This window comes from Prionailurus bengalensis, chromosome D3, assembly GCF_016509475.1.
Source record: "Prionailurus bengalensis isolate Pbe53 chromosome D3, Fcat_Pben_1.1_paternal_pri, whole genome shotgun sequence".
NCBI classification, from domain to species: domain Eukaryota; kingdom Metazoa; phylum Chordata; class Mammalia; order Carnivora; family Felidae; genus Prionailurus; species Prionailurus bengalensis.
In genome coordinates, this window is record NC_057356.1 from 82,290,254 (window position 1) to 82,312,622 (window position 22,369).

The window sequence follows — 22,369 nt, forward strand, 5'->3', positions numbered from 1 at the left end:
CTTTGCTTGCAGAAGTGAGAACCCAGGTTGAATATCACGGAAGGGGATTATGCACATTTATCCCCCAAAGTTCCAAGCCCTCCAAAGCTGTGATGCTTGGTAGCTCAGGAAGCTCAGTTTACCGCCCCCCCCCCCGTCCTCATTAGCATTCCATGCTCTGGGCGGAGCATGAAGGGGACCTTTCCTTTTCTAGCAGAAACATGAAGAGGAAGAGAGAGAAAAAGAGCAGTGAGAAGGAAAACACTTTGCTACGAGGAGAAATATCCTGTTATATTTCTTGATCCTTACAAGAAGAATCTAAGCATAATTATGAAAACATCAAAAAGTGTATACTTTAAGATTGTTTTCACCCTGTAGGCCATTTGATGACGAGTATAAGATTTACTGAGGAAAGATTTAACCAGTTACTCATCAACAACACAAGGTCATACATCATGAAACATCGTCTGCATTTGTAAACTCCTGGGGGCGTTTTGTTACATTACTTTTCACTCTTTTCTTTGAGCTTACTGTCTTTTGTCCTATTATTAAAGAATATCAAGGTCAAATATTTTGTCACTGCCTTTGATGAATCACTCTTATACTCCAGAAATTCAACAGAGCCAAACAGATTTCTCTGCATGTGCGTATAGATCCTTGTGTGTGTGTGTGTGTGTGTGTGTGTGTGTTCCTTAAACTGTTTGAGAAACAAAATGTAATATGTATTAAGGTATTTAATACGAACTTTTTGCTTCTGGTGTGGACAACTGAATACTTAAATATTTATGATGAATGAATGAAAGGAAAATTCTGCCTCACTTGATAAAGGGACATTGGATTTAGATTCTGGAAGGTTTTATGGTGTTTAAACACATCCCTGAGATTAAATACCCTCTGAGCTTCTGTAAAATGGAAAATGAAGGAATTTGTTCAAGGGCACATGACTAGCATGCAGCAAAGCTCTTTTTCCAACTGAGGTAGTAGGACTTCAATGCCCATTCTCTTTACCATTACATGATGATTTGGGGGAAGATTAAATGAGACAATGCATATAAAATAATGGTATGTATTTTTAAAAATAAATAAATACGTTTTATATCATTATAGTTATGTTGACAATAACACCTGACAGGGTAGAGGGAGATGTTTGAGGACAGGAAACAGATTGATTTGAGCCGGGAATACAGGATGCAGAAGAGGACATTACAGATAGTAAGTTAAAGTAGAAAATACTGTTGGGCCAGACATTGGAGGCTCTTAAATGTCACGTTTGGTATCTTTATTTTCAATGCAACCAAGAGGACTAGTTAACATATTTTATAAAGATGCAAAATGGGCCTTAACATAGTTACAGAAACAGGTTTGGCTGGGTGGCTTTGTCGGCTAAGCGGCTGACTCTTGATATCAGCTCCGGTCATGATCTCAAGTTCCTGAGATCACGTTCAGCATGGAACTTGCTTGGAATTCTCTATCTTCCTCGGCCCCTGTCCCCCCCGCTCATGCTCTCTCTCTCTCAAATAAATAAATAAATTAATTAATTAAAAAACAAAAGCAGGAAGAATGTTATAGAAGCAACATGTTTGGGGAAGGGAGGCGACAGGTTAATCCGCTCGTTTGCCATTGCACTGGTTGAGGAAGAAGTATTTACGTGATTAGTGGCAATGGCAGTGATAAAAAGAGCATGAATAAAAGTGTATACAATTGGAAAGAGGTATAGCAATTAAGATTATATAAGCAGGATTAAAATTCACTGAGTGCCTTTTCTATGTAGACTCAAAAGAATCAAAATCAAGGAGGTCAAAGAAAGACCCTGCCGGAGGAGTCACCTTCTTAAGCAAAGTGCCTTGCTGATTGACTTCAGGTAACCGAGCTCTAACTTCCTCAGAAGTGTTCATGTTTGGTGCAGCAGGTGGTGTTGCCACAGCACAGAAACCTTCAGGCTCAGTTAAAAGATAATCAAGGGCTATCCTATTATCAAGAGCTTTGGCCAGAGAATCTAAGGATCTTTGCTGGGAAGCTGTTGTCTTAGAAATGGATTCTGAAGTTTTAGGAATTAAGAAGTTCCTGATCATAGTCTCATTTACATTTATCCCTAGCTAGGGAAGTAAGGACCTGCCAGTACGACTGAATCCTGAATTGGGAATGCCTCCTGGTAGGCCCTTACTAACTCGATGATGTGAATTAAGGGAAGACGACCATTGAGTTGATTAAAAGGGTAGAACTCTTAAAGAGAAAACCACGGGCCCAAAATCATGTACTTAGGCCAAGTTGCCAAACCTCAAGTTCTTATAAATTTTATAATCTTGATAATCTTGGTGGGTGTGGGTGAACATGCACACACACACACATACACACACACTCTCTAAAAGTTTTTTAAAAATTTAATAACTACTATCCACCGGATTTGAAGCTAGTTATAAGTCAATTGTTAACAGAATAAAATGTGTAAAAGTGGACAAAAGTTCTACGGGAAACCAATTCTGAAATATACTGAAATAATTCTGTAACTCAAGGATCTAGAGACCCTATCCAGTTCTACTATGTGGGGTAAAAATTTTATTCCTCTCCGAGTTTCACTCTCTTTTCCAGGTGACATGGAAAGCAAAATAATAATGCTGTCTTCTGCAAGTTGTTACACAAAATAGAGGAGACTATATAAGCAAATGTGCTAGTAATATAGTTAACACGTTTTCCTTATTGTCAATATCATGTTTTATTTTGTTGTACCTTACCTTTCTCTATAAAAGTTTGAAGTGGTTTATGAAAATATACTAATAAAGCATAGAAATGTAAATAATATTTAGACATTCAAAACAAAGAATAATAAAAGTTAGAAAGATAAGGACAAGATTATTGAATTATTACTATTAATAGAAGCATAAAAAGAAATAAATAAGGGGTAATTTGAGTTCTTCAATTTTAAAAGGATTTTACTTGCTACAGCTCTATTTTATATACCCGTAGAGTTGTGCAATCTGTAACAAACAAAGACTGGTTTATGGATCAAGGGGCAGCTTCATTAAAAAAAGGAAAAGAAATCCCTTATGTTGATGGAAGGCAGTTTGCTATCTAGGTCTTATTTTATTATTTCACTTTTCTAGTAGAGGGAAAAATCAAGATCATTCTAATTTCTAATAGCATGGGATTTGGGATCATGAAAATAACAACAAAAAAACCCTACAGACATTGCAGTGGTTATTCCACACACTACTTTGTTAGCACATGATGTCAGTTGCATGCCCATTTCCAGAAATGTAACAATTGCAAGGAATGTAAACGAGGATTTCAAAAAAACCCATAACAGATGTTTGCAAGATTTTTCCCCCTACTTAGAACATAATAAACATATGGAATGGCCTATCAGGCACAATTGCTGAAGCAAAACACAAGGATCATTCAAGAAACAATTAGATTCTGTTCTAAAGAAATGGAATACTTAAAAAGGATGAGTCCTGATGGGCCTATAGTCCTGATGAGCAAATAGCTCCAACTAAACCCTTTATGATTCTATCTCCATTTGAATGTAAATATCACCACAATCTACTCAGATCAAGATTTGGGAGCACTGTGGAGATTTTTCTCCCTTGCAAGAGAAGAAAGTGTGTTGATAATAGTCCATGTCTATGTTGTAAAACGCCCACATGTGGTAACTTTGTTTGCATTCTCTTTGTTATTAAAAGGAAGGAAGATAGTTCTCATCATCTTAATGTCTTCATTTTTAGATAAAGTTTAGTGGAGCTAAGAAGATTATTTTTTTTAAGAGTAAAATCGATTGCAGGCATATTTCAAGGCACATATTCTGAGCTGCATTAGGAAGTAGATTTGCGGAATAAATCAGGGAGTAAATAAAAATTATGAATTGACAAGACAGATTACAACATAACAGCATATGCCAAAACTAAGAGAAGAAACCTTTGGTATTCAGTGCCACACTGGTTTGTCCTCAAAGAGCTAATTCTGGTGTAACATGATTGAACATGGCTCTGAGAACATGTAATTTTATTTATTATTTTCTAAACTAACAGTCTATCTGAAAAAAAATGTGTATCTGTAGCTGGGGTTCGGGGGTGCAAGAACACTGGCATCCAGGAGTCCCAAACAATCCCACTAGTCTATCTCTTCCTTGAAGGGGGGAACAAGGTCCTTCCCTCGCATCACAAGAGGGCTGCAGATGCCCACAAATAAAGGTGATCTCACTCTGTCTCTTCTCTATGTGAGTAAAGCATTGTTCCTTGTGTAAGTCACATCTTTCTTGATGACCTTGAAACATGCAGTGGGTTGACATCATCAGACAATTGCTCTTGGTGGTAAACACGGTTGTGCTCTCTGCTATCCTCCATGAGGTGGGGCTCCTCCCCTGGAGATGGGAATGTGTGTTACTTGCTTGACAGTTCAAATCCTAACATTACACACACTTTTCCTTCTTTCTTTATCTCAATGTGCTCTTTGTAGCTACTTCTAACTTTACACCATCCTAAAGAATAGAAGTTATTCAATCTATTGTCCATACTGACCAGGCATGTAGACTTGGTTGTATTATTTTCGTACAGTGTATATTATGAAAATAAGTAGCTTTGTGTTTCCCCAGAATTAAAATATTTGAGTGTATGTTTTAGATTATATATGGCACTACTATTCTAAGATTCGGATACTCTTTCCAGGAGCTGCTAATTGTTGCTTCATTTTCCTGTTGAGGATTAATGTACCTGACTCCTAACATCAATATGTATGATTGATGTATTTTTGTAGACAACTATGATAGTGACATCTGAGAAAATAATTCAGTAATCAGGTAAAATATATTAGCTGTTCAATATCAAAGTTATTTTAATAAAGATTGTTTTTACATATCATTCACATGCTAAGAAGTGAGCCTAAAATTGCATTAATTTGTAATATATTCTGAATTCTTTGTTTTGTTGCCTAGTGAAGTTGGATTAAACATGAAAATAGAGACACTTAAAAAGCATGAATTGTACCTTCTAAGTAAACTAAAATTGACCAACTAACTACTTATGTGAACTATTTAGGAATAAGAGGAAGAAATTTTAGTTTTCCTTATTCAATAAAAATTATTAGTGAATGTGTTTGTCTCTGCACTAGAAATTAACCTCTTGAGGGAATGGGCTTTGACCTAGTCAACTCTATGTCTCTGGCACATAGCATGTTGCCAAAGAATGCTTGTGGATTGGAAATTAATTGTTAATGTAAATTTGTTTAACTTTATTGATGTATCTTGCTGAAGCATGCACCTTTATCTTATTAAGCTTTCTCAAATTAGATGCTAAGTCTAGAATGGCGAATTTTAAGGTTGTCCTTGAACATTTGTTTCTCACGATTTAAATCCACTTTGGCTTAATGAAATATGGTCTTATAAGACCTCCTTGTTTCAACCTGCCCAAACTCAGTTACTTGATGCCCTTTAACTACTAATTGTTTGCATTATTCACACTTATCTGTGTGAAGTTTTGGCATCTGGTCAACAATTAAAACACACACACACACACACACACACACACACACAAAGCATGGAGTATATTTTTTCAAGATTCAATCTCTAAAGCCTCATAGGAGATATACCCATAGGATATTGAATTGGTATAATACTAAATATCCTGCCTGATCTCAAACATAATTTTCATTTTATAGATGCAAATTATATGCAATTTGATTAATTGATTATTTAAGTAGATTAAAAAAAGTATATTGTGCACCTAATAGTTACACATATTTGGGTCACCTGCTTGCACTTGGACAGCTAGGTTAAAAATATCTTTTTTTCTTGGGATACCTGGCTGAATCAGTGAGTGGAACATGCAGCTCTTGATCTCAGCATTGTAAGTTTGAGTCCTATGCTGGGGTCTTTTTATCTCCCTTAATAAGCTTGGAGTTTATTTTTGTAATAGGCACAATATGTTTCTTAAGTCATTATATTACAAAACAAGTTTTTGTTCATGTAATTATTACTCTAGTGTTAAATTTACCAAGTACTTTTGATACTCATCATTCACAGAATTAAAGGAAAGACTATTCTATGGTGCATTTCTTAATATGCTGAAACAGGGTTTTGAGCTCCAAACATGAACTATTGCCATGAAAACAAACCAGATTAAACTAAGTTCATATGAATACATTGTGGTCCTCATGAACAAGTTGCCAGCATAGGGTCAATATAATGTTACTGACCAAGATGGCTTTAACTTTTTCTTGAACTTGAGTACATTTCAGACAGGCTTGTTTCAGGCTCTTGGTCCCTGACCTCCTTTTTCTTAGAGCATTTACTGCAAAAAACTTAACACTGAAAATTCTTTCTCTACCTCTTCAAAATACGAATACTTTTAAAAGGTCTTGACTATTTTACGTCTCAGGAATGTCTCTCTCCATGTCCAGAGATCCATCCCTTAGAAATGTAACCATGAAAGAAAACATCCCTGCTTCCTAATTTTCGTGAGACAGTAGTAGTCTAACTTTAGCAGATACTTTGATCCAAGTTATGCAACTATGTCCTTTTGCAAAGATATGAGAAAGTTTACTTTTCCTTTGGGTAGAGAAAATTAGCAAACACAGATAACCTAAGATTACCCAACCTCAACTTCAAAAGCTCCGCAGTCCTTTGTTTCATTACAGTTGATCTCAGACAGTCTTCTGACCTCTCTCTCCTATTGTAATACCCTTGAATAAAGTCTTCCTTACATATCTAATAATTTTTTTTAATTTTTTTCAACGTGTATTTATTTTTGGGACAGAGAGAGACAGAGCATGAACGGGGGAGGATCAGAGAGAGAGGGAGACACAGAATCGGAAACTGGCTCCAGGCTTTGAGCCATCAGCCCAGAGCCTGACGCGGGGCTCGAACTCCCGGACCAGGAGATCGTGACCTGGCTGAAGTCGGATGCTTAACCGACTGCGCCACCCAGGCGCCCCTAATTTATTGTTTTGATATTACAGAGTATAGCAAATACATCATTCAATAGAAGAATGTTTACTCTAGTATTTTAGCTTCACTAAACTATGGTTCCCTTTTCAAAGACTTGAAAGGTTTTTTTTGTTTAATCAAGTGAAATTTCAGTTATAATTTTAAGCTAATATATGTATAAGCATAAAATTAACAGGAAGTCTTTATGCTTATATGTTTATTCAACTTCAAAGCCAAACCCATGTGTACATTAAGTATAAGCAAAAGAAAAATACAAAACCAATCCAATTAAAGTTCACAACATTAATGAGCTCTGACAGATTTTTGTTTCCTATAACTTAACCGCCATTTACAATATGATTCTGTTAGTGATAATCAAGGCAAGACAATGATTCTTCTCAATCTGGGCACCTGTGCTACCTATATGCCAACATTTGGCCAATGCACTTCTTATCAGTGCTTTCATGTAATGTGCTGTGAGATCATTTGGCTTTCAGTTGATCCAAAAATATGGCAAGCTGTGTGACAATGAGCACAATTAAAAATTTTATCCCTGAAATCATATGGTGGTTCCCAGAAATAGAAGAGTCAAACAAAGGATAAGAGTTTCATTGATGTGGTAGGAATATCCTTACCTTTTCCATTGTGGACGCTTCATGGATGGCCCTATTAGGAAACACTGCTTAGGAGCGCCTGGGTGGCTCAGTTTGTTAAGTGTCCAACTCTTGGTTTTGGTTCAGGCCATGATCTCACAGTTCCTGAGTTCGAGCCCCACATCGGACTCTGTGCTGATGGTTCAGAGCCTGCTTGGGACCCTCTCTCTCTCCCTCTCTCCCTGCCCCTCCCATGCACTCTATCTCTCTCTCTCTCAAAATAAATAAATAAACTTAAAAAAAAAGAGGGGCGCTTAGGTGGCTCAGTCGGATAAGCATCCGACTTCGGCTCAGGTCATGATCTTGCAGTTCGTGAGTTCGAGCCCTGCGTCGGGCTCTGTGCTGACAGCTCAGAGCCTGGAGCCTGTTTCGGATTCTGTGTCTCCCTCTCTCTCTCTGACCCTCCCCCGTTCATGCTCTGTCTCTCTCTGTCTCAAAAACAAATAAATGTTAAAAAAAAAAAGAAAAGAAAAGACCACATTACTCTCATTTCCGCTTCCATTCATCCTTGGAGAAGATTTAGTTATTTATTGGTCTGTTCATCTGTTGGTTTCTTTGGTTATTTATTTATTTAATACATATCTATTTACTTATTTACTGTAATCATCAAAAGAAATGTTTCATCCTTCCTTTAGGTTCCTAGCATGATTGCAGTTATGAATTTATGTTTGGGAAACCAACAGCACAAAGAGCTTCAGTTACCAACTCGCCATTCTTGCTTCCCCCACACAGACATATATTTTCTGTGTCAGTAAACACCCTGAAATGGGAAAAGAGAAAAGTTAACCTCTCAAAAGAAAAAAAATCATTTCATCTCTCAAATACAGTATGAAATCTTACAAATAATTATCTCTGTGTACTTTAGCTCAAGAAAAAGAAGCTAAGTATTTATTTATTTTTTTAAATTTTTTCTTAATGTTTATTTATTTTTGAGACAGAGAGAGACAGAGCATGAACAGGGGAGGGTCAGAGAGAGAGGGAGACACAGAATCTGAAACAGGCTCCAGGCTCTGAGCGGTCAGCACAGAGCCCGATGCAGCACTTGAACTCACGGACGCGAGATCATGACCTGAGCCGAAGTCAGACGCTTAACCGACTGAGCCACCCAGGCGCCCCAAAATCTAAGTATTTAAAAGCTCTGAAGTTTCTTGCATCTTTGTGTTTTTAGGTATCTAACATCTACCTAAACTATATTTGCTTCCTCAAGGCCTTTTTGTTATTTAATGAAAATATTTTCTTAAAGTTTAACAAGTACACAAGAAAGTGCAAAAATTGTTAGTGTGCATCTAAAATATTTTTTACATTTGGGCGCCTGGGTGGCTTAGTCGGTTGAGCGTCCCACTTTGGCTCAGGTCACGATCTCGCTGCTTGGCGGGTTCAAGCCCTGCGCTGGGCTCTGTGCTGATAGGTGGGAGCCTGGAGCCTACTTCAGATTCTGTGTCTCCTTCTGCCTCTCCCTCCCCCTCTCCCCCTCATGCTCTGTCTCTCTGTGTCTCAAAAATAAATAAACATTTAAAAAAATTCAAAAAAAACTGTTTAAAATATGTTTTTACAAGGTGAGCACGTTAATGTACCTTGCATCCAGATCAAAACCCAAATACCAAGGCCCAGAAACCACTTCCACTACTACGCTAACCAAAGATGCCTCCTACCAATTAACCCACCAAAGGTAAAGACAATCCACTTCTGACAGCATAAATCAGTTTTGCCTGTTTTTATACTTGATGTAAATGAATCATACAGCATGCATGTGTGTGTGTGTGTGTGTGTGTGTGTGTATGAGTGTTTACTCTAAACTGTTCCTGTGAAATTCATTAATTTTCTTGACACTATCACAATTTGCATAATCTCATTGTTGTCTACAGTCTGATTATTTTGTTTGTTTATTGCCTTATCAAATTAGGACATCTAAGTCATGGTATTTTTCTTGTCAGTAATTTGTGTTATATTTCTTCTTTTAGTGATTTGATTAGTCTTACTAGGGATTTACCAGCTTTCTTAATGTTTTGAAGTCACAAATTTTGGCTTATGTTGATACTCTTTATTGTGCACATACTTTCTATTTCATTAATATATACTCCTATTTTAATTTATTACTTCTTTCTAACTTCTGAGAATTTTATATACTTTTCAAACAACCCAGCTTCTTGAAATAAAAGCCTTGATCGTAAATCATGATAAAAGCCACAAAACTCATCAGGCATTTTCAGATGTTTCCTATATACAAATCTGTGTTTATGGGTGTTTTATTCATTAGATTTCTTTCTAAGCACCTATTTAGATTTTCACAAGCTGAGATATGTCACATCTAATTTCTGTGGTGATTTCTTCTTTTACCCATGGGTTATTCAGTAGTATATGGTGTGCTTTTCAACTAGTTAGGGATTTCCCAGTTATCTTTTTTACGGATACAAGAAAAATAGTATGACTTATATCAGTGCTTTGAGATTTGTTGAGACTTGCTCTATAGCTTAATAAGTGGTCAATTTTTAAAAATGTTACAGATGCACTTAAAAATAAAATATATTCTATGTTTTTTGGGTGCAATGTTCTATATATGCCAATTAGTTCATATGTGTGAATTGCATCATTTATAGCATCTGTGTCCTTACTCTTTGTGCATGCGTAAGTTTGCTATTTCTCTTAGCTATTTTTAGAAGAGTGTTAAAATCCCACTATATTTGTGGAGTTATCTCTCATTTAGTTCTCGAAGTTTGATACACACACACACACACACACACACATATATATATATATATAAATCTAAGTTATTGGATACTTAGAGTAATATTACTTCCCTTAATCTCTAAGCTGGCTGATGACAAAAAAACCGTAACAGCTTTCTTTTGGTTAGTGTGTTCATGATAGAACTTCTTTCTTGAGTTTTATTTTTAACTTTTTTATGCCTCTTGTAAGCAATATGTACATTTTGTTTTTGTTCTTGCTTAATTCACTTTGACAATGTCAGTCCTATAATTATTGTTTTTAGCCTATTTATATTTAATGTAATTCCTGATGCATTCAGGCTTATATTACTGTTATTCCTTTTTCTCTGAGCACCCATTTCATGCTTAATTTCTTCCTTTGTTTCTTTTGAATTTTTGTTAATGTTTATTTATTCTTGAGAGACAGAGAGACAGACAGAGACAGAAACAGAGAGCTAGTGGTGGAGGCCCAGAGGGAGACGGAGACACAGAATCCAAAGCAGGCTCCAGGCTCTGAGCTGCCCACACACAGCCTGATGCAAGGCCCAAACCCATGAACTGTGAGATCATGACCTGAGTCTAAGTTGGATACTTAACAGACTGAGTCACCCAGGTGCCCCTCTTTTGTTCCTTTTGTATTAGAAATCTTATGGTCTAGGTTTTCTTTCTATTATTTCTATTACACATTTTACTAGATCTTAGTGTTTATTCTTATTAAAATATAAATTCTTCTTGAATAAGAATGTCACTTTTGTCATGTCACTAATAAAGAACAATAGAACATTACCTCTGTATTTACTCCCTTCCTTCAATTTGTGTTGTTTTAGGCACTTTTGCTCTACATCTATTTGAGTATACGCAGGAGATTACTGTTTTATACTGAGAAGTAATTTTCTTGAGATGCAATTCTGCTGGCAAGAAATTTTCTTTCACTTTCTCTTTAACTTTATTTTGCCTTTATTTTTGAAGGATATTTTTGTTGAGGATGTAATTTTAGGTTAGAGATTACTTTCTTCATTACTTTAAACAGGATATTTTATTGTCTTCTGGCTTCCAGGATTAGTATTTATTGTCATTTTTTAATGCTATTGTCACCCACTGGAACATAATTTGTGCCCCATTTCTGGATGATTTTAACTCTTTTTCTTTGTTTTTAAGCAGTTTAATTAAAATATTCCTAAATGGGGCTTACTTTGGGCTCAAGGAAGATTCTTGGTCTTTAAGTTCATATTTGTTCTCTTATTTACATTACAAACCATTCTAAAAAGTAGTGGCTTAAAATAATGACAATTTTATGAGCTCATATTTCTGTGGGTTGATTGATTACAGCAGGGATTTCTTTTGCGAGTCTTTGTTAAGGGTTTCTCATGTCACTACATTCAGATGTGGCAGAGTCTGGAATTGTGGATGCTAGAATGCTCTAGTCCATCTGGGATACCCAAAATGGTTTCTCCACTCACGTATAAGGTAACACGTGGCTTCTCTATGAAATGATTCTTTGTCTACAGGAACTTGTCCTCCAGGAACTCTCTCGAGCAGAATAGCTGGGATTCATATTTGGTGGTCCAGGGCCCTACGGTCTCAAATGCAGAAGCTGACAGGCTATTTTAAGGCTCAGACCTGATGCTGACACAGTGTCCCTACTGTCACAATTCTGTTGCATTAAGCAAGGTACAGTTCTGGCCCATATTCGGTAAAGGAGGGCATTACACACCACATGGATATAAGGGCATGTAGCTACTTTGGAGGCCAGTTTTGAAGATGATCTACCACAATGTGTTTCTTCAGTGTTTGGAATTTTTCTGTCGTGATCTCTTTAAATACCATTTCTAACCCTTTCTGTTGATAATTTCTGCCTGGAACAGCAGTTCAGCTATGCTATTACATTCCCTCTGTGTCCGACATTTCTTACATCCTTTTCTGTACTTTCTATCCCTTTTTTATTTTTTTCTTCAGTGTGGCTATCTTCTATTGACATGTGTCCCAGAACATCAGTCCTGTGTTCTGCTGTGTTAAATCTGTTGTTAAATCTATTGGGTTCTTTTTTTTAATGTTTATTTATTTTTAAGAGAGATACAGACAGAGAGAGAGAGAGCAGGAGAGGAGCAGAGAAAGAGGGAGACACAGAATCCAAAGAAGGCTCCATGCTCTGAGCTGTCAGCACAGAGCCCAATGTGGGACTCAAACTCATGAACTGTGAGATTATGACCTGAGCCTAAGTGGAATGCTTAACTGACAGAGCCACCCAGATGCCCCTCAATCTATTGGGTTCTAAATTTTAATTTTTAACGGTTTTATTTTTGAAAGAGAGAGAGAGAGAGAGAGAGCAAGGAGGGGCAGAGAGAGAGAGAGAGAGAGAGGGAGACACAGAATCCCAAGCAGGCTCCAGGCTCTGAGCTGTCAGCACAGAGCCCACTGTGGGACTAGAACTCATGAACTGTGGGATCATCACCCGAGCCTAAGTGGACCGCTTAACTGACTGAGCCACCCAGGCACCCCCTAGGGTTCTTAATTTTAAAACTTTTATTTTTTTTTCAGTTCTGGATTTTCATTACAATTCTTTTATGTATTTCAAGTCTCTGAAGTAATTCTGTATTTCTTTACCTTCTCCACCTTTCCCTTTATTTTCTGTGAACATTGTGATCATAGGTTATTGTTTTTATAAGTGTCCTGTTCTGCTAACTAAATATCTGTACTAACTCTGAGTCTGTTTCAGTCATTGTTTCTGCTCCCTTGGGTTTGGATTTTTAGGACTGCCAGCTTGCAGTTTGGGTAATGTTTATTTCCACCTTGGGCTTATCCTCCCCTCAGCCACTCTCCTCCAAGCCTTCAGATGAGCACCTGGTGTTGTCTTTATGACCCACTCCTGACATTAAATGAAGTTAGGCACTGTCTCCTCGGCGAGGCTGGAGTTGCCCTTCTTTGCTTTGCTGAGGTTGTGTTCAGTGTTTTTAGCCTCCTCAACCTACAGGAAACCTTGGAGGGGAAACCAACCGTGTATTTAGCAGCCATCACCTTCCAATTTCTCTCTCCAGTTCCCCGAGACCTCCCAAAGCTCTGCTCATGGCTCTGTCCCAGAAGCAGCGGCCCCTTTGGGGGCAGCACCTCTTCCAGGGCAGAAGACCTCTTCCGGGGCAGCAGCCTCCCCCATAAAGGCAGCATCAGCAAATTCCCTCAGGGAAGACACTGCTGCAAAAGTCAGCTCTGCTTTCCGAGGTTCTTCTCTCTCTGGAATACTGCCCTCCCTAATTATCCTGCTTCCTGCGAATCTCTGAAGCCTGAGGCATGATTGTTAGATCTCATCCCAATTTTCTTGTTGTTTTTGTATTGGTTTGCCCTTTTTAACTCTTCTTTACCACAAGTTTATGTGTCACACGCTCTTTACTGTCCTTTCCTCAAGGGTCTTTGTAATTTCTTCTACACTTCGACACACTTCTTACACAGAGTAAGAGGGTTTGGTAGGGCAAGTCTCCCCTTAGACTGCATGCTTTTTGAATAGAGAAACACCGTATTATTCATCTGTGCTCTTGGGATCTAGCACCTGGCATCTGAGAATGCATAAGAATATTTATTTTTTGAAGATATTGCCAGCCCAAGTGCTTCAGTCAGTTGAGCATCTGATTCTTGATTTTGGCCCAGGTCATGATCCCAGGGTCATAGGATGGAACCTTGAGTTGGGCTCCACGCTGTGTGAAACCTGCTTCAGATTCTCTCTCTCTCCCTCCTGCCCTCTCTCTGTCTCTTTCCTTCTGTCCCTTTCCCCCACTCTTGCTCTCTCTCTCTCTAAAATAAAAATTTAAAAATTAAAAATATATTGCTAGGTCAAAATGGATTCTTGTTAACATAGTTTTGGTTATAAGCTAAATATTTTAGGAGGCCAAAATTCCCATAAATATATATGGCATCCCTATGTTAAGCATGTTGGGGTATCCCAGAGCAATCAGATAAAGAACAGAATTGCCAACACATGATAACTTTTAATCAATTTTGAACTTATTCTTTTTAAGTGTTTATTTATTTATTTTGAGAAAGAGAGAGTTAGCGTGCAAGCAGGGGAGGGGCAGAGAGAGAGGAAGAAGGAGAATCCCAAGCAGTCTCTGCAGTGTCAGCACAGAACCCATGTGGGGCTCAATCTCACCAACCATGTGAGATTATGACCTGAGCTGAAGTCAAGATTTGGTCACTCAACCCACTGTGCCACTCAGACACCCCAATTCAAAAGCTACTTTTAATTATAACTTTCCCAAAACGGAAGAAGCAACCTTTTTTTCCCCCTTGGGTTCTACAATAACTCAAGTGCTGTCCCTTGACCTCTCTTCGCTGATAACCTTACCAAAAACATGGTACCCTGAATGGTGGGGTGAGAGGGAATCCTGAAGAAGCAAAGTTCACTATGAATTAAAAATTTATTTATTTCTTTGGTTCTTTTTATATGTGGCTTAATGATTTACCATGAGATAAACAATATCATGTTTCTTTTAATAAAATGGTGTTGAAGACATGTGTCATCAGTTTTTACTGTTTTTCCATACCACAACCTAGAACCTTTACAAGGGAAAAGAAACATAGTAATTATAGAAATGCAAGTAAAATCACATAAAAATGAGAAGGTTGAAAAATTGGACACATTCTGAATCTTGACCCTTGTAAGTTACAGTTTTCAAATAAGTTTTAAAGGTAACTGAATGAATATGATAAAAAGGATCATACATATTATTGAGTATAGTGTCAGAATGAACTTTTCTTTGGCTTTTAGAAAAAAGCAATACCGTGGGAGCACCTGGCTGGCTTAGGTGGTTTAGTGTCCAACTCTTGATATGGACTCAGATCATGATTTGGCTGTCGTGGGTTCAAGACCCATGTCAGCCTCCATGCTCAGCACAGAGCCTACTTGGGATTCTCTCTCTCCCTCTCTCTGTCCTTCCCCACTCACATGCTCATGCTCTCTCTCTCTCTCTCTCTCAAAATAAGTAAACATGAAAAAAAAGGAGAGATGCCATGCATTTTCAGTTCTTCCAAGAAATGTATATATTTACATTTTCAAACAATAACATAGATAATATTAGATAAATATCAAAGAGTTCTATTTTTGGGATTATGGTACATTTTTCCACCTGGTTGAAGTAAAACATGAATTTTGCTGCTCATGAAAGATAGGGTTTGACTAGCTATGGTCATAGTTTTGAGGCCTCTCTATGTGGATATTTTGTAGTTATGAGTATAATATTGCACCCACGATAATGCATATTGTGGTCTTGTGGATTATCATTTTCATTATAAGAAACCCTTTAAAATATCGATTTAATTTTTATTATGGTGGGTTTTTATCTAGGCTCTTTGTTGGCTATCTTATTTTGCATAGCACCACTGGCTAATATTAGATACATATTTCATAAAGGATCACATACTTTTAGTGTTAAAATACTGTAAAATATCCCATAGCTTTTTGTCTTTATTTACTTCCTTCTTGAATAATTTCACATTGATTAATATGTAAACCCTTATAGAATTTACAGATTTTGATTCATCTGTTTATAAATGTGACAATACATTCAAAGAAAATAGTGTGACAGATAATGTATTTTAGTGAAAATAACAAAAGAAAACAAAACAAAGGTTGTTAGTGACAAATATGACAGCTGTAACTTTCAAAAGAAAATGAAAGTAGGGGATTTGTCCTTGAAAACGGTATTACGACCTTTTATTTTATAACCATTTACTTCATGTTTAATGAGAATATGGCATATTTTCTCTCAGGTTAGGAGAAAATAATAGCTTTAGACATTATCTTTGACCCTCAAACTATAGAGGGGATATGAATAATGATGAAACAAGGGGTAGAGAGCATTTTAAAATAGACTACTATGTCTCAAATAGGGGCATTCAACTATTAGTGCTAAGAATAACTTCTATAACTTTGAAATACTTAGCATAGGTCATTTTCAAAAATGGGCCATTTCATACTCTTGGAATTTTTTAAATTTTAATATAAAGTCTCTGGGCTAAAAGGGACATCATAACATGTTAATTGAGGCACAGTTCTTGCAGAAAAGAAACTGAGGCTTCGAGCTAGTAAGTGATTTCCCCCCCAGTCATTTGCATAGAGAGAACCGTGTGACATTCTCATCTGTCCCACTGTGTCACCTCCTTTCCAATTCATGAGTTCTCTGCACATCTCTTTTTGGAAGAAGCTGTTTGGGTAGAATATTTAACTGGAGATCCCCTCATTTGTCTATACAGTGGTGCAAAAAGAACTTCTTCCAATGAAAAGACCACAGTCCTCAAGTCATTTTGACCAAAGTCACTCAATCAGTATGAAATCATGTTCTCTACAGGTTGAGTGAGACCTGCCCCAACAACTGACAGCCATGGACCTATCATCCAAAACAAATGTTTAACCTTGAAAGAACCCTTAGCTTTTGGTGAACAAACCAATCTCTCAAGAGACTCTTGGGTTAAACTGAAGATAGTATTTGCGGTTCCTGGATATTTATTACTTCTGGGCCTCAGCTTTTTAAAAACTTTTTAATTAAGGAAGCTAATGCTAGTTAATTAATATTTTAAAGTAGTAATTAACATAAATGATTAGCAACTACTTTGAGGCGAAACGTCTTTTTAAGACATAATTCAATTGTGAATACACATGAAATTTTCCTTTTTTTAAGGAATAAAGTGTAAAAAGACCACTTTAAATAGATAAATTACAAACAAGGCCTCACTTTTAATGGTTATGAATACATCTAAAATATGTAGATTTAATGAATTGTTCATTAAAGTTACATCTAAGTTATATTTTAGATGTTTCATTAGCAACATGACTTCATCTGTATACCAAATTTATAAAATTAGACTAAACATTTCTACATATGTACATACATTCATACACATATATTTTTATTGTATAGAAAAGGTCACCTGCATTACAATAATTCCATCGGCAACACTGTCAGATCAGTTATTATTTCTATTCGGCGCATAAGGACATAAAACATGTCATGTAAATTACTCTTCTAAAGATTTCACAAGTGAATTTCAAACCAGAGGTGTTCTTGCTGTATTCTCTTTTAATTCTTAGCTCCTTCCATGGTTGAAAATTCTAGCAATAATGAGTATTCTGCTGAGTTTCAGTGAGGATTCCAACTTGAAATGTAATTGCATTATGTTATACATGCTCTTTCCATTTCTAATAACACATCAAAATAGATGAAATGCCATAATTCTACCCAAAAGTATGTGTGAAACAATGAAAATCAAAATCTATTTATTGACATGTGGCTTAGAAAATTAAATAAAATAAACAACCAATTTCTTTCTATTGCCACCCTCTAGACTTAATATTCTAATTTTCTATTATATCCTTATTCAATTTACCTTTATTCTTTTAAGTTGTCTACACTTGTAGAATAAGGAAAGGTGAATGTAAATGAAAAGTACACAACTCGAGCAATAACAAGCATTTGTCTGGGAGCAAAACACCTAGAGGGTCTTAGATGTCAATGTTGTGGAAGTGGCATTATTACTTATTACGCAGCTAAAGGAATGCGCACATAAGAGGCAAATGGATACTTTAAAGGTGTTAACATGAGATCGATTTGCATCTTGAGGATCAGGATTTTCGGGGTATAACTGTGTTTGGTCACTGGCGTCCCTGCTGTGATTTCCCCTGTTGGTCAGTTTGGCCCTTGGAGCAGCAGAATCAGCATAACTTGGAATCTTGTTAGCACAGAATCCAGGTTCCCAGCCCAGACCAACTGAATCAGAACATGCACATTAACCAGTTTGCCAGGTGATTTGTGCACACATTCAAGGGTAAGAAGCCCTGAGCCTGACCCCATCAACCTTCTCTGTTTGCTGACTTACTATCCATTTGCAGTTCCTCCAGGGCAGGGACGCCTGAGCATGTTTACTGGCTGAGAACTTAGTGGCCATTTATTTAACCCCCCCCCCCCCCCACCGTTGCACCTGTGAGGAGCCAGCCTCAAACCACATGCTGACCCATCTCAGATTGGAGACAATGAACTTGATCTAGGAAATAAATTAGTGTATGTAAGCAAGTGATATTGGGCTTCCAGTCATTGTATCCCTTCCTATAAGGATCCCTTCCTATAAATAGTCAAAAGGCTGTTGCTGACATAGCTAGAAACAGATATGGAAAATCACCGTGAGGAGGCAGGCACCACTAATGGTGTCTGTCACACACACACACACACACACACACCAAGTTTTATAACAAAAGATTGATTTTGGTAATAGACAATACAGTAGAAGTAAGAACACTGCCAAAAATCATCATTCTCACAAATAAGTTCCAATGGCAGCTAAAGATCTCCTAAACCTCACCTTTAACCTTTTATTAATGAGAACTCAATAAGAGTTTCATTTACTTGTATTATGCTTTCTTCTATAGCTCTAACTCAAAATTTTTATTATGCATTGATGAAAACTCTGCTTTTGAAATTGGACTTCTATGTGTATATGGGCTGGGTTTCTCATATATTGTCATAGTATTCATTGATCTGCTTACTAATAGTGTATAATATAGATACTAAAGACATATTGAGAAAGAGCAAGGCACAGATTGTTTTTAAACTATTTTCTTACTCTGTTCATGTTACCCAAGGTATGGAGACTGAGAGTACGCTTAACTTTGAACATGACAATATCTTTATTCAGAGTGAATGCATATCAGTAGAAAGAATTTCTGAGAAATTAAAAGATTGGTTTATCTCACTGATAATAATGGCTGATAACTGAAATATTAATCTACATGTTTGTAAAAAAAAGAGGGCCCTCTAAAATACTAACTCAAAAATGCAGACACTAATCTATGGAACCTTGGATGCTAGTGACTATTTTCACAATGCAAATTCATACAATTTTATCTCAACTACGCACATTTATCTCAACTATGTACAAGAGACAACCTTATAATAGTAATAAAACTAACTATGATAACAATGACACATGTATTATGATACATGAAACTCACATGTAGGTTTAGCTATGGAGAAGAAATGGCTCCCATGATACGTGTGAGGGTCACAGAACTACTCAATGTGTCCTTCTAAAAGAGGAAGTCCTTGTGAAACAAATCTGCCCCATTCTCCTCTTGAATGACCTTAAAACTTGAGATTGGAAGAGAGCCACTAAATGGCCCTTCCTTTGGTCAAAGAGAAGGAACAGAAATACATAGGCATGTTTCTAGTCCTCTAAATTATGTTTATTAAATGTTTAGCTCTGATTGGTTGGTACATAGGTATGTATTCATACACATGCAAACATAAAAATAATAAAGGCACATTTTTATTCTTTTTTGCCATGTTTACTATATTTGATTTCAGTCCAATACATTTCCAAATTCTATCCCAAACCCAACAACCATTCTTTTTGTTTTGATCTCATAGGGCTATGTAGTAGTATTTCTTCTAAAATGATCTTGATACATAACTTTTATAAACTGATAATTATCTTTGATAAATAAAAATATATAATCTACTTGCAGTTTTTAAAGGCCTCATCTAAAATATCTAATTAAATTTAAGAAAGGAAATTATTTTAGAAAATAGAATACAATGCCTTGTAAATTTTAATATCCAGTTCCATCCAAGACTGGCTAATTGACCCATATGGTCAATTACAACTGCAATTATATGCAGTTACCATCTTGTGTACACAAAGATCATAGGTGACAATATGTACACATTAAAGAAGTAGTCATTCTTAAAAATAAGATCTTTCTCAGGTTAGGTTCTCCAAGGGCATGTGGATGCATGAAATTCCAACTGGTGAGCACAAGATATCTTATACGCTTGGAGGAAATTTTAATCCCTGGAAAAATACTTTATATATTACAATATAGACAGAAGGAGCCATTGCTATCAAAGTCTGATGTATCTAAACATCTTGTTGTATGAAAACCGGTTTGAAGAGTGCCTCTCACCTTTAATACAGTGCTGGTTGCTTGTAGGATTGATGTCCTACCTAGTTGAACTCTTAACTGCTTTGCTATAACGGGATGTTAACAGAGACAGCTGACACAGTAAAAAGTGCTATCACCACCGCTGGCCAGGGTGTGACCCAGAGCAGTTACAGAGCAAACCCAAAATGAATAGCTTACAGAAGAAGGAAGAAGGAAATATGACATTTAAGCTTCTCGCACCTTATAGATAATAGCCTTTAGGACAACAGAGAGACTTTCTAAAATTAGCATTTCCTTTTTGACATAACATAAATCAAGCCAAAGTAGTATATGTTACCATGTTGTTTGCGGAAATATAAAGCACCTGAAAACCACACTGATTAGCAGACAAATACCTTCTGTTTCCACAGATGCTAAGTACTTATTGATTTAGTTTTACCTGCTAGTGGTCATTAAGGCCGGAAAAAAAATGACCACAACACCATAAATCATTATCATGCGGAAACATTGATTAAGTACCTGTGTGTACCTGAAGGCATTTGGTGGAAGCAGACAAAGAAAATCATGTAAAAATATGACCAGTGGGAGAATGTGGTGATGAAAGAGAGAATGCGATACAGCCGTGGGTTCAAGCGGAAATTATGGCTTGACAGGCTCCGTGTGGGATCAAGTCTCATGGAAGAAGTTAAAGCGCCACCAATCCCTCAGTATGTGCTGTTGTCTGGCATGGGATTTATCCAAGCAGACTGTTAAATCTGGTGTTAAATCAAAATGAGATCTGTCTCCAAGATTATGAGCATCTCCATAGAAAATATCAGAAGTGTATTTATACTGTGTCTTTGGTCATTCTTGTTTTTAGTTGTCTCTATTTTAAAGTATTGCTTTAATGTTTATTTATTTTTGAGAGAGAGAGAGAGAGAGAGAGAGAGAGAACCAGAAGGGGAGTGGCAGAAAGAGAGGGAGACACAGAATCTGAAGCAGGCACCAGGCTCTGAGCTGCCAGCACAGAGCCCGACACAAGACTCAAACTCATGAACCATGAAGTCATGACCTGAAGTGAGGTCGGACTCTTAACCCACTGAGCCATCCACGTGTCCCAGTTGTCTTTATTTTAATAAATTGTCTCGAAATTTTACAATATGAACACGATGCAAGTTTTTGTGTTGTTTGGTATTGTTTTGGCTCTTAATCCTTGAGAAGGCAAGGGCCCGTCTAGAATGTTCTGGCTTCCTCCTAATTACACGTGAGGAGAGGGTTCTGTGAGAACAACAATAATTGCTCACTTAGAAGGAACTAAGATATTCTTCTCGGTTTTTAAGGAAGTTAACATAACTTTCCAAACCACGAGAAGCTGCAAAATGCCTTACCTGTGCTATCCCTTACATGATTTTTCCCTTAACAACCTGAGACTAAAGAACTACATGATTTCAAAGCGACCTCGGCTCTGCCCTCATCTTCAAAAGAGCCAGAGAGTGCTCACAAGGGCAAGTGCTTTTTCTTTCCTCTCTGCACCCTCATTGGCAAGTGCAAGGCCACACACCTTTGAGTTGATTGAAGCATAACAAAGCTAACTACTTGCTCCAAGAATCAGACTCTGGCTTTGGGCTATAGCTCAGAACAGAAGTGATCTTTGCTGAACAGAAAGAAAGTTAAACAGATGCAATCCTCAGTGACAATCAAGAGAGACAACACTGATGCAGGAGGAAAAAAAAAATCTAAGGGCGAGCCGACATTCAAACCACTGCACAGACACTGCACCCATAAACTAAATGAAGCATTAACAGGTCATACAATTTCAATTTGAGTGTGGGAATGAGTGAAACTTTTTGTACGGAAGATTCAAGGAAAAATAGAGACCAAAGTGAACATAGAAATCAAACTTTTTTGAAGACTTTCTTTCACCCTCTTCAGAAATGGTTAGGAATTTGACCTTCAATGATAAACAGTTGTGTGTGCCGTGGGAAGAATATACTAAGGATAAATGTTTTATGTTTCAAAAATGAAAGTCCTGAGTCATGATTAAAGCAAACTGGTGAGTACTCGGAATCACAATTTTCAGGTCTCTAAAACATATCACTGCTTCAAAAATTATTGGCATTACTTCCTTAGCGTATACATCAATTTGTTCAAACATTTATTGATGCCCATTATATGCCAGGTACTGTATTAAGCACTTGGTGCATAAAGGTGATAAGGA